The sequence below is a fragment of the Mustela putorius genome, unplaced genomic scaffold (assembly GCF_011764305.1).
Source record: "Mustela putorius furo isolate JIRA1106 unplaced genomic scaffold, ASM1176430v1.1 tig00003974_pilon_pilon_pilon, whole genome shotgun sequence".
NCBI classification, from domain to species: domain Eukaryota; kingdom Metazoa; phylum Chordata; class Mammalia; order Carnivora; family Mustelidae; genus Mustela; species Mustela putorius.
In genome coordinates this window covers 13212451-13225315 of record NW_025422117.1, presented here as the reverse complement: position 1 = coordinate 13225315, position 12865 = coordinate 13212451, and positions in this window count along the sequence as shown.

Below are 12865 nucleotides of genomic sequence, written 5' to 3'. Positions count from 1 at the left end.
TCCCAGGACCCTGAGATCATGACCTTAGTCGAAGGCAGAGGCTTAACCCACTGAGCCACCCAGGGCCCCCCACCCCATTTTTTTTTTAATAAGTCTTATGCCTCAGAGAAATCTCTTTAACTAGAAGGCCATTAATGGGATTCCGTTTGATATGACTTCTGAAATCATAAATTGTCTCTGAAAGCCAACCCAGGACCAAAGTTCTTTTAGAGGTAAATAGTCCCCAGTTTTCTAAGAGTTTAAGGCAGTTATAGTTAAAATTTCCTCTTTATCCTTCTCCAGATTTCTATGAGAAATCCAGGAAGAGAAATTGTCTGATGATCTTTTTTAGGGTCTGTTCATCTTAATAGAGCCTATAGCAACACACAGCTTTAATGTTCTTAATAGTCAACATTGCTTTATATCACCCTGAAAGAGAAAAGCAGTAATTCAGGTGCAGAGGCTAAATTATAATCATAAAGTGATATATTTCTAATACACCAAAGTGGGCATTAAAGACTTATTACTTAAACTTCAAATACAGGTAATGGATAGAATTTTAAAAATATTTTTGAAAACACCCACTGAAAGTTGAACTTATTTAAGGGGTCATTTAAATAAATATTAGCATTATAAATACACACCCACTCTTTCTATTCAGTAAAGATGTAAAGACTATAGAACAGAAGGCTTTGGAATATAAAAATACATTGCTGTACATAGGAAATAGTTTGAAAGTTTCATAAATACGGAAATTAAAACCCAAATGACTCAGAATAGAAGTGTAGGTCATTTATCAATTATACATGCAAACATTTTTTTCTTAAGCAGAACTTCTAAATGAGCTTTTGTTTCCAATTTAAAACTAACTCTGTGGAGCACTCAATATTGCAAAATCAAAAATGAGATAGTATTGTTTACAACTTAGCCTAGGTGTTAAAAATATCTTCAAGGTTTGTTAATCTAATTATCTACTTTGTCAAAATATGTAGTGGTCAGTATGCTTTTTTTGTGTAGTTTTTTAGTTTTTAGTGATGTGCATTTCCTACCTCCCTCATTGTGTTTAGAATGAATGCACTGTTTGTGTATACAGCAAACGACCATCAGACCCTCTCTACTTAATGGAGTTTAGTCTAGAATTGCTTGCTGTAAACAAACATGAGAAAAAGGTCACTTGCTTCCCCAGGAATGTGGTCTAGTGTCTGAAGTTTTGGTTTTATGAGCTTAGCATATTCCTTCAAATGACTTTCAATTTCATAAAACAGACTGTAGATGTTTTAGTGATTTTTTTAATGTGTGATAAGCTCATTGGAACTTAAGACAGCAATTTAATTTTGATTTATCAGAAATATATTTATTTTTTTCAGTAGTATTGAGGAAAATGGAAAATACACGTTGCTTCTTTTGTTGAAAAGTTGAATTCCAATCAATTATTTATATATGTTAAGCTTACTATGGGCCACCCACTGTCCTAAGTGATGTAGGAACTTCTCAGTGGAGGTAGGTTTTGTCACCAAGAAAGTGGCAGTTTGAAAGCCCAGGGATGGCTGGAGTCACAGAGTAAGAAAGTACTGATGTTTAACTGCTTCCTTCCCAAAGTGACCTTTAACTACATGTTGTGGCCAGTGTCTGCTTGATGACTGACACGAACGTGCAAGGACGCTAGACACTGCACTGCTTTCCTGACACTACCCTGCAGGTCTTTCCATTTTTGTGGCTTTTCCTTAGTACTTTCTATAGAGAAAAAAACCAAAGCTTGAAAAGGCTAAATAAAAAACATTACTTTTTCTATTTGAAAAATATATATTTTGGGAATGTTCAGTTTAATTATACAGATGGTTGATTCAGGTATAGCCACTTCTACTAGAAGCTGTTAAGATAGAAGACAGTTGGAAAAATAATTAGGAAAAGGCCTTATTTTTGTCAATTAGTATAAAGTGTGGTATTTCAATGACCTCTTAACAAAGTCATACAAAACTTAATTTTTTACTCTATTTTATTCTACATTTCCTCAAAACCATATCTTTGATTTTCAGCCATCATCAGAAATACAGATTTGGAAGAAATAAATTCCTGGCTTAAATATTCTGAGAGGAGTATAGTGAGTAGCAAAATGGACTCAGTAAAGAGCTATTATGAATGGCTGCATTTTACCTCAGGGAATTTCTAATAATTGTAGGATCTAATATTCTGGTGCCCCCTTTGAGGTCCAGGGTTAAGAGGGGATCACTGAATTTCTATGTCTTGAGCAATTGAATATGAAGTAGAGGTGATTTATGAGGTGAAGAGGAAGTAAACACATATGTTTTAAGGCTCAAGCAAAGTACTGGATATGTTATCTGGGGAAAGATAGTTAACCTTTTAGTTTTACCACTTGTTAAAAAAAAAAGTTTGAAAATACAAGTCTTATGTACTTCATTGGGTTGATATGAGCTTACATTAAAATGTTAGGAAAAGGTCTTTGAAAACTTTAAAGCTTACTATCAGAACAAGTTCTAAAATTTTACCAATCATTATCAACATCATTTCATGCTTCTTTTGCCCCCAACTTTTATATTATTCTACCAAATATAATGTTTCAAATCTGAGCCTTCAATGTGAAAATGTAGAATGGGAATTTGAAAAACCAAATCCATGCTCTCATTGAGTGCTCCTTTATAAATTGGTTACGTTGCACATTGTCCCTGGGAGTGTGTCGTGGTGGGGAAGCTGTCTGAGTGGCAGTGGCATTCCAAATCCACACTGTCCTAAGGACAGGGGAGCTGTGGTCATTGCAGCTCTCCGACTACTCAAAGCATTCACCAACTCTCTCTAGAAGGCTGAACTAGCTGATCCATGAACTCATTTCAGTGGTCAAATTCCATGCTAGTATATACCACAGTTAGAGATGAAATAGTGATGTTGAGTAAAGTATTTTGTTAAAGAGGTAAAAAAAGTCAAGAGTGGAAGTTTTGAAACTAAAAGATGAGGCAAGGGACTCTTTACTTTATTCTTAGATTTTCCATTTACAAAATACTTTCTATTAAATTAAATTAATTAATGTGAAGGAGACTTTAATACAACTGGGTATGTAGAAAGTCATATCAGGGGAGCTTTTTCTTTTTAATATATACAAGAAAAAAAACTTACTTTAAAAGATTTCATTTATTTATATATTTATTTGTCAGAGAGAAGGCGAGAGAGAGCACACAAGCAGGCAGAGAGAGAAGCAGGCTCCCTGCCGAGCAAGGAGCCCAATGCGGGACTCGATCCCAGGATGCTGGGATCATGACCTGAGCCGAAGGCAGCAGCTTAACCCACTGAGCCACTCAGGCATCCTGAAAAAAACCTTATTTTAAAAGGACATATATATTTTAAAATTTTACCAGAGCATTATATATACACAGATATATTTCTATTGATACTTGGGAAAATATGATTGAGAATAATGATTGAGAGCTTAAATCTGGAAACAGAAAATTCTGAGTTAAATCTCATCTCCTCTCAGTTCTATCACATGGCTATAGGAATTTCTTCCCCACTTCCTTATCCTTAGTTTCTCATCTGTAAAAGAAGGATAGACTAGCACCTAACTAGTCGAATACTTACCAAGATTAAATAAGAATATATATAAAGAGCTTAGTAAAGAAACACAGACTATGTGAATAAATTATAGCTATTGGTAGGACCAATGAGAATTTGACTGGTATTTAATATTAAATATATTTAAGGTGGGAGATTTGGAGTTTTTTTCTAAGCATTCTAAAGCTAAATAGCATATTGATGAAAAATATGATCACCCCTTTTTTATTGACTCTATACCAATCTTTTATATTTCTATACTTACTTGCACTAACTACTTTTCAGGAGTTTTCTCATCACATGTTTCTGGAAGAACTGAAGAAATACTGGATAATGTACTAAAGTAGAAAGTGAGCAACTGCATCAGAAGGGGAAAATAGAAGAGGGGGGATTGTGTGCTTTCCCCTCTAGTTCTGGTCATGTTTTTATTTGTCTTAATAGTTGAAATGGAAATGTGATTTCCAAAATGTGGATGTGTGATTAAGGAAAATGAAGACTGAAATAAATACTAATTTTAAACTGCAAACTGGTGAAGGGGCACTAAGCTCAAGTTATATTTGTTGGGAAGAAGGGATGTAAACATGTTGGATCTTCAACAATGCCTGCTTTAGGGATCCTGTTCTCACAAGGTTTTGTGTTAAAACACAGTAAAGCAAGATAAAGAAGTCAGTAGGTATCTCCCAATTCAAGGAGATACATTTGTAAATAATTAAATAAATTCCTAAATATTGGACTGGATAATGTACTGTTGGATGGAAGTAATGGAAGTTCTGTACTTCCTTCCAGAAAGTAGAGAGGGGGGGGGTTGTCACAAGAAGCTTTACTGAGAAAGTGACTTTGAGCTTTTCAGATGTTGATGTTACACAGTAGAAGAGATAAACACGTATGACTGTATAGTTAGTTATATATGTGGGCGTGGCCTTTTGGGCAATATGGTGGTGCAATAATCAAGCCTGATATGTTCTATATATCTTCAAAAATTAAAATTGCATTCACATACATTACATTGTTTAATCATCAAATATCTTTATAAATTACTATATTTTTAATAGATAATGCAACTCAAACTGAAAGCAGTCTAGTGACTTAGCCAAGCAAATGCTTCTAACACAGCTGTTTTCTCTTATTATTCTGAAAAAAAAATTTAAAGCTATATGGTTTTAAGAGTAAAGTTGAGAGTAAATTAATAGTAAATTTAGACACATTTATATGAAAAGAAAAATTATTCAAAGGAAATGAGGATTGGTTTATGGATCTTAACATAGTCTTGGTTTATGGATCTTAACATATTCTTAGAAATGTGATACATATATATATATTATATATATATATATAATATATATATGTAACATTTATTTAAGCTCAGTGTTGTTTTAAAATGTTGTCGTAAGTGGCAGAGAGATTATTTATTCTTTTTTCTTACTTTTCACCCCATTTGGTTGACAGGATCTTCTCCAAATAGAACTTTAGTGCAGAGCCAGGAGTAACTACTTTCTAAAATACTGTCAGTGAGATAGAAATTCTACAACCCTATGGAAGGACCCCTCAGCTTCCCCTTCATTTTGCATGCTGGGGAGAAGAAACAATAGTAAGTAGGCAGGTGGAATCATGACTGTTATACTATATAAGAAAATTCAGAAGTTATCTCCAGTGCAGTTCTGCCATGAAAAACTATGTAAACTTGAATGCATTATTTTATCTCTCAGCAAAATTGTTCTCATCTACAGAATAAAATCATTAGGAAAAAAATAATTATAAAAATAAAAATTATGAAATACAGAAAGATAAAAAAAATCATTAGACCATGGATAGGTTCTAAGATCCCTATTACCTTTAATTTTACCTTTATAAAAGTCTGCAGAAGGGTTTTGACATGTATTTAGAGGTAATGGAGTGACTTCTAAACTATAACTTCTGTAACACTAAAAGAAAATGTTAGAAGGAGGAAGAAGAAGAAGAAAAATGTAACAGCAGAGGAACTGCAAAACATTTCCACTGTTAGCAATTTCCAAGGATGTGCAAAAAAGAAAATAGTAAAAAGCACTCAGGGGTCTTTTATTATATTGAACCTTAAAGAAAAATTATTTTATACTTACATTTAAAAGGCTGAGAAAAGCAGATAAAGAGAGAGAAGCTAGAATAAGAAAATTATTTTTTGGAGAGTTAAACTGTTTTTATCAACTCTACTTAAAATTTGAAGAAAATACTTTTTTAGAAATAAAATAAGACAATTAAAAAGTGATGTATGGATGTCCCAAAGGAGAATTTGGTAAACAGGATCTTCATCTAGAGTTACAGGGAAAAAATTAAGTGAAATATGTCTCCAAGACCAATTTTTAGCAAATGTATAAATAATTGAAGCAGCACTAAAAATTTTATATTTAACTTGATTATTTTGGTGATATTGCATATGTAAACATGGGAACTGAGTCATCCAACAGTCATAAAACACATTTCTGTAGTGAAAAAAAAAAAAAAAAGATGTGGCCAGTTATTTAGAGTTCAAAATGTCTACATGGATCTAGAAAACAGAATTTGAACCTGCTTAGGAGGATGAGGATGAGTGCTTAAGAGAGGAGAGAGGAAGAAAGAAGTCAGAAGAAACTTAAGGAATTGTATCACAATGACCTTTATACTTGTTTGCTTTCTCTCCTGAGATGGTAAACTCTGAGCGTGGTAGTTTTTATCCTGGGCATAGTTTTGCATTGCACTTGGCACCATTTTGCCACAAAATCTGCCAACATAATGAACTAAGGATCTGTGGTGGCAAAAATTAAGCTAGTTGGTAGAGAAACAAAATATATTTAAAAAAATGCAGTAAAAATTAGGTGTGAGAATAGAAGTAAGATATTCAAGAGCTAGGGTTCTAATAAGAATGGGGTGTTTTTTTTTTGTTTTGAAATCCAAGATGGGTCACCTACTCTGTAATCAAGAATCACTATTTTCATTTTTCCAAGAATATCCAAATTGTAAATGGACACAATAATGTCTCTCTACAGGGCTGGTAGGAACTTGAAGTAATATAAGTAATATAAATGCTGCTATAGAGCAAATGCTCACAAAGTATTAAGTGTTATTTTTATGAACTGTAATTTCTACAATAAATGTCATAAGGAGTACAAAAAATTCTGAAGTTTTCTCCCCAAATAAAGTATATTAAAAATACTAAGAAGTATTTTGTGTCATGAAAAATTTGGGATTTCAAAAACATGTCCATTTCCATTCTGAAAATTATGATATCTTAGAAATTGTACTATTCCAATATTGTAACAGGACTACTGTATCTACAGGGTCTGGCACATAATAAGTATTCAATAAATAATCTGTTGAATATGGGGGGTTCCTTCACTGCCATCTTAAAACTCAAGCATTTTCCTGAAAAGATTTCCCTTATTTTCCTTTTTCTTAACTAATTCATATATTCTTTGAGAATATATTATATTCTTCATATAGTCTTTGAGAAAAAGGTTGTTTGAGGAGTCATTGGTGAGAAGAAAATCTACTAGAAAAATACAATATTCTATCTTTTGGTCCATCACTGCAAGTTTCTACAAGGTACATTTCACTTTACCATTGTGATAATCCTTCTCTTAGGAATCTAAAGGATGGTTCAAGCTGGCGTGTGCATTTGTACATTTGTGTGTGAGTGTTGTAAGGAAGCAAATTCAAGAAGATTATGTAATTTGGAAGAATAACAGATACTTTGATTTTTTTTTTCTTTTCTAAGAACCAAGGTGTTGCCTTTTCTAATACCAGGTTGAGAAATCTTCCTGCAGCTGTATGGGATGCTCCTCATATAATCACAGAGCACATAATGACAATGTGAAAATGTGCTTTCAGCAAGAACATCAGAGATGGAACACAAAACATGTTTAATAACAGGTAGAAATTGGTTCTTTGGGACATTTATTACACTGAAAGTGTCTAAAAAGCAATTTATTTGCCCGGTATCATACAATAAGTTTTTTTTTTGGTTTTGTTTTTGTTTTTTTTTTTTTGGTCTCTGCTATCCTAAACTTTTTGAAGGGTCTAGTTTAATAGTTCTTAGTATGATGCCACCATACTCTTGAGGAATGAATGTTTCAAAAAAGAATGCCATCTAGAATAACTCTCAGTAGCAGAGAATATGTGTTTATGTGCACTTAATGCATTTAGTGCATAATGAAAAAACTATTCCAGATGAATTTGATTCTTACTCCCAAGAAATCATTACTCTCTCTCACTCACCACTAAATTCATGACTATGGCTTATGGTGATATTGCCAGTTGTTCATTCAACATCTAGCCAACTTTCCCTTTCCCCAGTATGTGAACTCTTACTAAACACTATATTTTCTAGTTTCTCTTCTGAAACAGGTGGCCAAATCACATTTTTAGTGAATGGAGTTTATCAAAGTCTGGTGCACCTTTCTGAAAGAAATTGTGCTTTTTTTTTTTTTTTTTTTTTTTTTTTTTTTTTTTTTTTAAATTTGGTTCTACACTTCTTCTCTTGACTGGAATTCAACATGAGTTTGGAATGGAAGTAAATATCTTAAAGCCGTGAGAACCAATGTTGCTTGATAAAGAATAATTTTGGTGAAGCAGAAGGAGTCTGGGTTGTTGAAATTTTTTCAAGCAGCCAAATCCGTGCTGGAATGCCCTAACTGGAGACTTCCTGTTATTTGAAGTAAATAAACTGGCTTCCGACTACCATGGAAGGTTTTCTACGTTACGCAGATGTAGATGTATCTATTACATAAGGCACTACTGTGTGTTTATAGATATGGAGACTTAGTCCCAAAGTATTTCATCATTTGTATCAAGTGGTCTATGTACTAATAACTACTATATTTGTATCTCCATCTTGAAACTATTAACTGAATTTCTGGTTGTCATATCCAACTGTTTACTTGGTATGGTCATGTGATTGTCTAGGAGCATTATAAAGTTAACAAGCCCAACATGAAACCTCATAATTCCACTTATGCAGGAGCAGAAGCTGTTCCTCCACTACAGTCCTGCAATTCTTGTTACTGACTAACCACCCATGCTGTTGTGGAGGCCAAAAATCTTGAGATCACTCTTCATTACCTGCATTACCTTCATTACCTTTACTCATTGATTCACATGTATCAACTTACCTGTTGACTCTCCTCTAGAAAATATTCTGAAAAAAATACATATATATTCTACTATAACCATTTTTCATGACTTTCATTGCCATCACCATGATTTAAACCACTAGCACCTCTTTTATGAATTATTTTAAAATCCCCTAAATTTTATTCCTATTTCCAGCCTATCCTTCCAATGTTTGAAACAACAGGGATAGTACTACAGAGTAAATCAGTAATGTCATTTCTCTGCTCACAATCATCTTATTCAAACTAAAAATCAAAGTACTTGCAATTACAAGATCTACAAGATGTCATCCTCTTACTATTCCTATCACATTATTTTCTAACATTCTCTACCTCTCTCACTCCATTCTAAAGAAATTTAGAAAAAAATGTGTTACTTCTACTCTTTTGGATTTTCAAAGATGTCCTCATTTCAATTATTTCACTCTTTTGCAATCAAAGCTATAATTTAGTAGGTTGAAAATTTAAGTAAGTATTGTATATCAACCCATATGATGATAGATTTTCTTTTGTTTTCATCAATTCCAGCGCTGTACTACAAAGCTTGACACTTTTTTTTTTTTTCTTGGAAGATTTTATTTATACATTTGAAAGAGTGAGAGAAAGCATGAGAGGGGAGGTCAGAGGGAGAAGCAGACTCCCTGTGGAGCTGGGAGCCTGATGCGGGACTTGATCCTGGGACTCTGGATCACGACTTGAGCTGAAGGCAGTCGTTTAACCAACTGAGCCACCCAGGCGCCCTAGCTTGAGACTTTTTAATATGTCCACAGAAATTCCCCGTTTGTCTTCATCTTTAGGGACTAGTCTGCATCTGCTTCAAGTTACTCACCACTGTCTATAATCAGGAGCTACCTTATCTTGTGGTCTTCTGATCCCTAATATTCTTTATAACTTTCTATGGTAGCAGCAACTTATGGCTCCAGTAAGTAATATATTAATTATTTCATCACTGCACTTTATGCTATCACTTTCCATTCTAGAAAATGAATAAAATATGCTTTTTTTAACCCATTCTTAAAGAGATAATTCCAAATACTGTATATTCCCTGAGGATCTATGGCTAATATTCCATTCTCCCATACTCACTTCTGATTCATTTGAGATGCTTTGGTTGTAAGTTTACGAAAGATTATCAGAAGTCTAAAAAACTCATTCAAAGACCATAAGATCAGGTTTAGAAATCAGCAACAAAGCAGGACTAAGCAAGCAAAGAGCATTATGGAGTATTCAGAATGGTTTCCTAGTAGGAACAATCTTGTTAAGTCTTCATCATGGAAGGAGGGAAGGAAAGAAGGAAGGAAGGAAAAGAAAGAAAGAAATCTAAACATTACTTAGTGGGTCACTTGCTCAAAATTCAAAGACCCAAAGGAGAGGATTCTGTTAGTTGAACCTAGTTACAGATCAACCTCTGGTTCTGATCCTAGTGAAAGAACATATGTAACTGGCTCTCTGGCATCCATAATAGAGGGTTTTATCGTCCTACCAAAATGGAAGACAGAATTACCAAAGGATATAAGCCTGCTGCTTAGAGGGGGTGAAAAAAAATTTGGGTGATCAAAAGATACCTTTTTCGAGCCCGGCTAGAACCTTGAGAATTGTCATTCTGAACTCTAGATCTGACATATTACCGATGTCTGTATTGATTAGGTCCCTAGCCTTCGGTACTGCCTCTTGTTCTTTTTTTTGTGTTGAATTTTTACGTCTTGTCATTTTGTCCAGATAAGAGTAAATGAAGGGGCAAGTAAAATACTAAAGGGTGGCAACAACCCCAGGAAAATATGCTTTAACCAAATTAGAAGAGATCCAAAATCGTGAGTGGGGAGAAAGGGGATAAAAAGAGGTTCAAAAAGGAAGAAAGAAGAAAGAAAGAAAAAAAAAAAAACAAAAAGAAAAGAAAAAAAAATAAAAAGAAAAGAAAAGAATTTTTAAAAAAAGAAAACACCTAAGAAAAATGTAAAAAAATATATATATATATATTAGATAAACTAGTAAAAAATCGTTAAAAAAGAAAAAGGTAACAGTTAAAAAAAAAAATTTTTACCCGAAGGCGAGAGAAAAAAAAAAAAATGAAAAAGAAAAAATTAAATTAACTGCAAGACTAAAAAAAAATCACAGGAAAAAAGCCATGAGTTCCGTGCTTGGCTTTCTCCTCCTCTGGGATTCTGCTGCTCTCCTTGGTATTGAAACCGCACTCCTTGGTAGGTGAACTTGGTCTCGGCTGGATTTCTTGTTGATCTTCTGGGGGAGGGGCCTGTTGTGATTCTCAAGTGTCTTTGCCCCAGGCGGAATTACACCGCCCTTACCCGGGGCCGGGGTGAGTAATCCGCTTGGGTTTGCTTTCAGGAGCTTTTGTTCCCTGAGCGCTTTCCGTAGAGTTCCAGAGGACGGGAATACAAATGGCGGCCTCCTGGTCTCCGGCCCGGAGGAGCCGAGAGCCCAGGGCCCCACTCCTCAGTGCGCCCTCAGAGAACAGCGCCCAGTTACTCCCGTCTGCCTGACCTCCGGCCGCGCTCCGAGCTCACCGAGCCTGCGACCGGTTCAAGGTAACACGGAGCTGCGAGCTTACTGTCAGCTCTGCCTCTGTAGCCGGCTTTCCCGTTCCAATACCCGCAAGCTCTGCGTCACTCAGACACCCCCGATCCTTCTGTGACCCTGCGGGACCTGAGGCCACGCTGACCCCGCGTGGGCTTCGCCCCGGTTTAGCCTCTGGAGCGATGTCCCTCAGCGGAACAGACTTTTAAAAGTCCTGATTTTGTGCGCGGTTGCTCCGCCGCTTGCCGGGAGCCGGCCCCTCCCCCCGGGGTCTATCTTCCCGTCGCTTTGGATTCACTTCTCCGCCGGTCCTACCTTTCAGAAAGTGGTTGTTTTTCTGTTTCCAGAATTGCTGTTCTTCTTCTCTTCGATCTGCCGATGGATTTTCAGGTGTTTGCAATCTTTAGATAAGCTATCTAGCTGATCTCCGGCTAGCTGAAGCAGTCTCAGCTTGCTACTTCTCCGCCATCTTGACTCCGCCGGGCTCGAAAAAGGCATGGAAGATATTAGAGAAACCCTCTCGAGAGATATAAAAGCCCTTTCTGGAGAAATAAAAGAACTAAAATCTAACCAAGTTGAAATCAAAAAAGCTATTAATGAGGTGCAATCAAAAATGGAGGCTCTAACTGCTAGGATAAATGAGGCAGAAGAAAGAATTAGTGATATAGAAGACCAAATGACAGAGAATAAAGAAGCTGAGCAAAAGAGGGACAAACAGCTACTGGACCAGGAGGGGAGAATTCGAGAGATAAGTGACACCATAAGACGAAACAACATTAGAATAATTGGGATTCCAGAAGAAGAAGAAAGTGAGAGGGGAGCAGAAGGTATACTGGAGAGAATTATTGGGGAGAATTTCCCCAATATGGCAAAGGGAACGAGCATCAAAATTCAGGAGGTTCAGAGAATGCCCCTCAAAATCAATAAGAATAGGCCCACACCCCGTCACCTAATAGTAAAATTTACAAGTCTCAATGACAAAGAGAAAATCCTGAAAGCAGCCCGGGAAAAGAAGTCTGTAACATACAATGGTAAAAATATTAGATTGGCAGCTGACTTATCCACAGAGACCTGGCAGGCCAGAAAGAGCTGGCATGATATTTTCAGAGCACTAAACGAGAAAAACATGCAGCCAAGAATACTATATCCAGCTAGGCTATCATTGAAAATAGAAGGAGAGATTAAAAGCTTCCAGGACAAACAACAACTGAAAGAATTTGCAAATACCAAACCAGCTCTACAGGAAATATTGAAAGGGGTCCTCTAAGCAAAGAGAGAGCCTACAAGTGGTAGATCAGAAAGGAACAGAGACCATATACAGTAACAGTCACCTTACAGGCAATACAATGGCACTAAATTCATATCTCTCAATAGTTACCCTGAATGTGAATGGGCTAAATGTCCCTGTCAAAAGACGCAGGGTATCAGAATGGATAAAAAAACAAAACCCATCTATATGTTGCCTCCAAGAAACACATTTTAAGCCCGAAGACACCTCCAGATTTAAAGTGAGGGGGTGGAAAAGAATTTACCATGCTAATGGACATCAGAAGAAAGCAGGAGTGGCAATCCTTATATCAGATCAATTAGATTTTAAGCCTAAGACTATAATAAGAGATGAGGAAGGACACTATATCATACTCAAAGGGTCTGTCCAACAAGAAGATTTAACA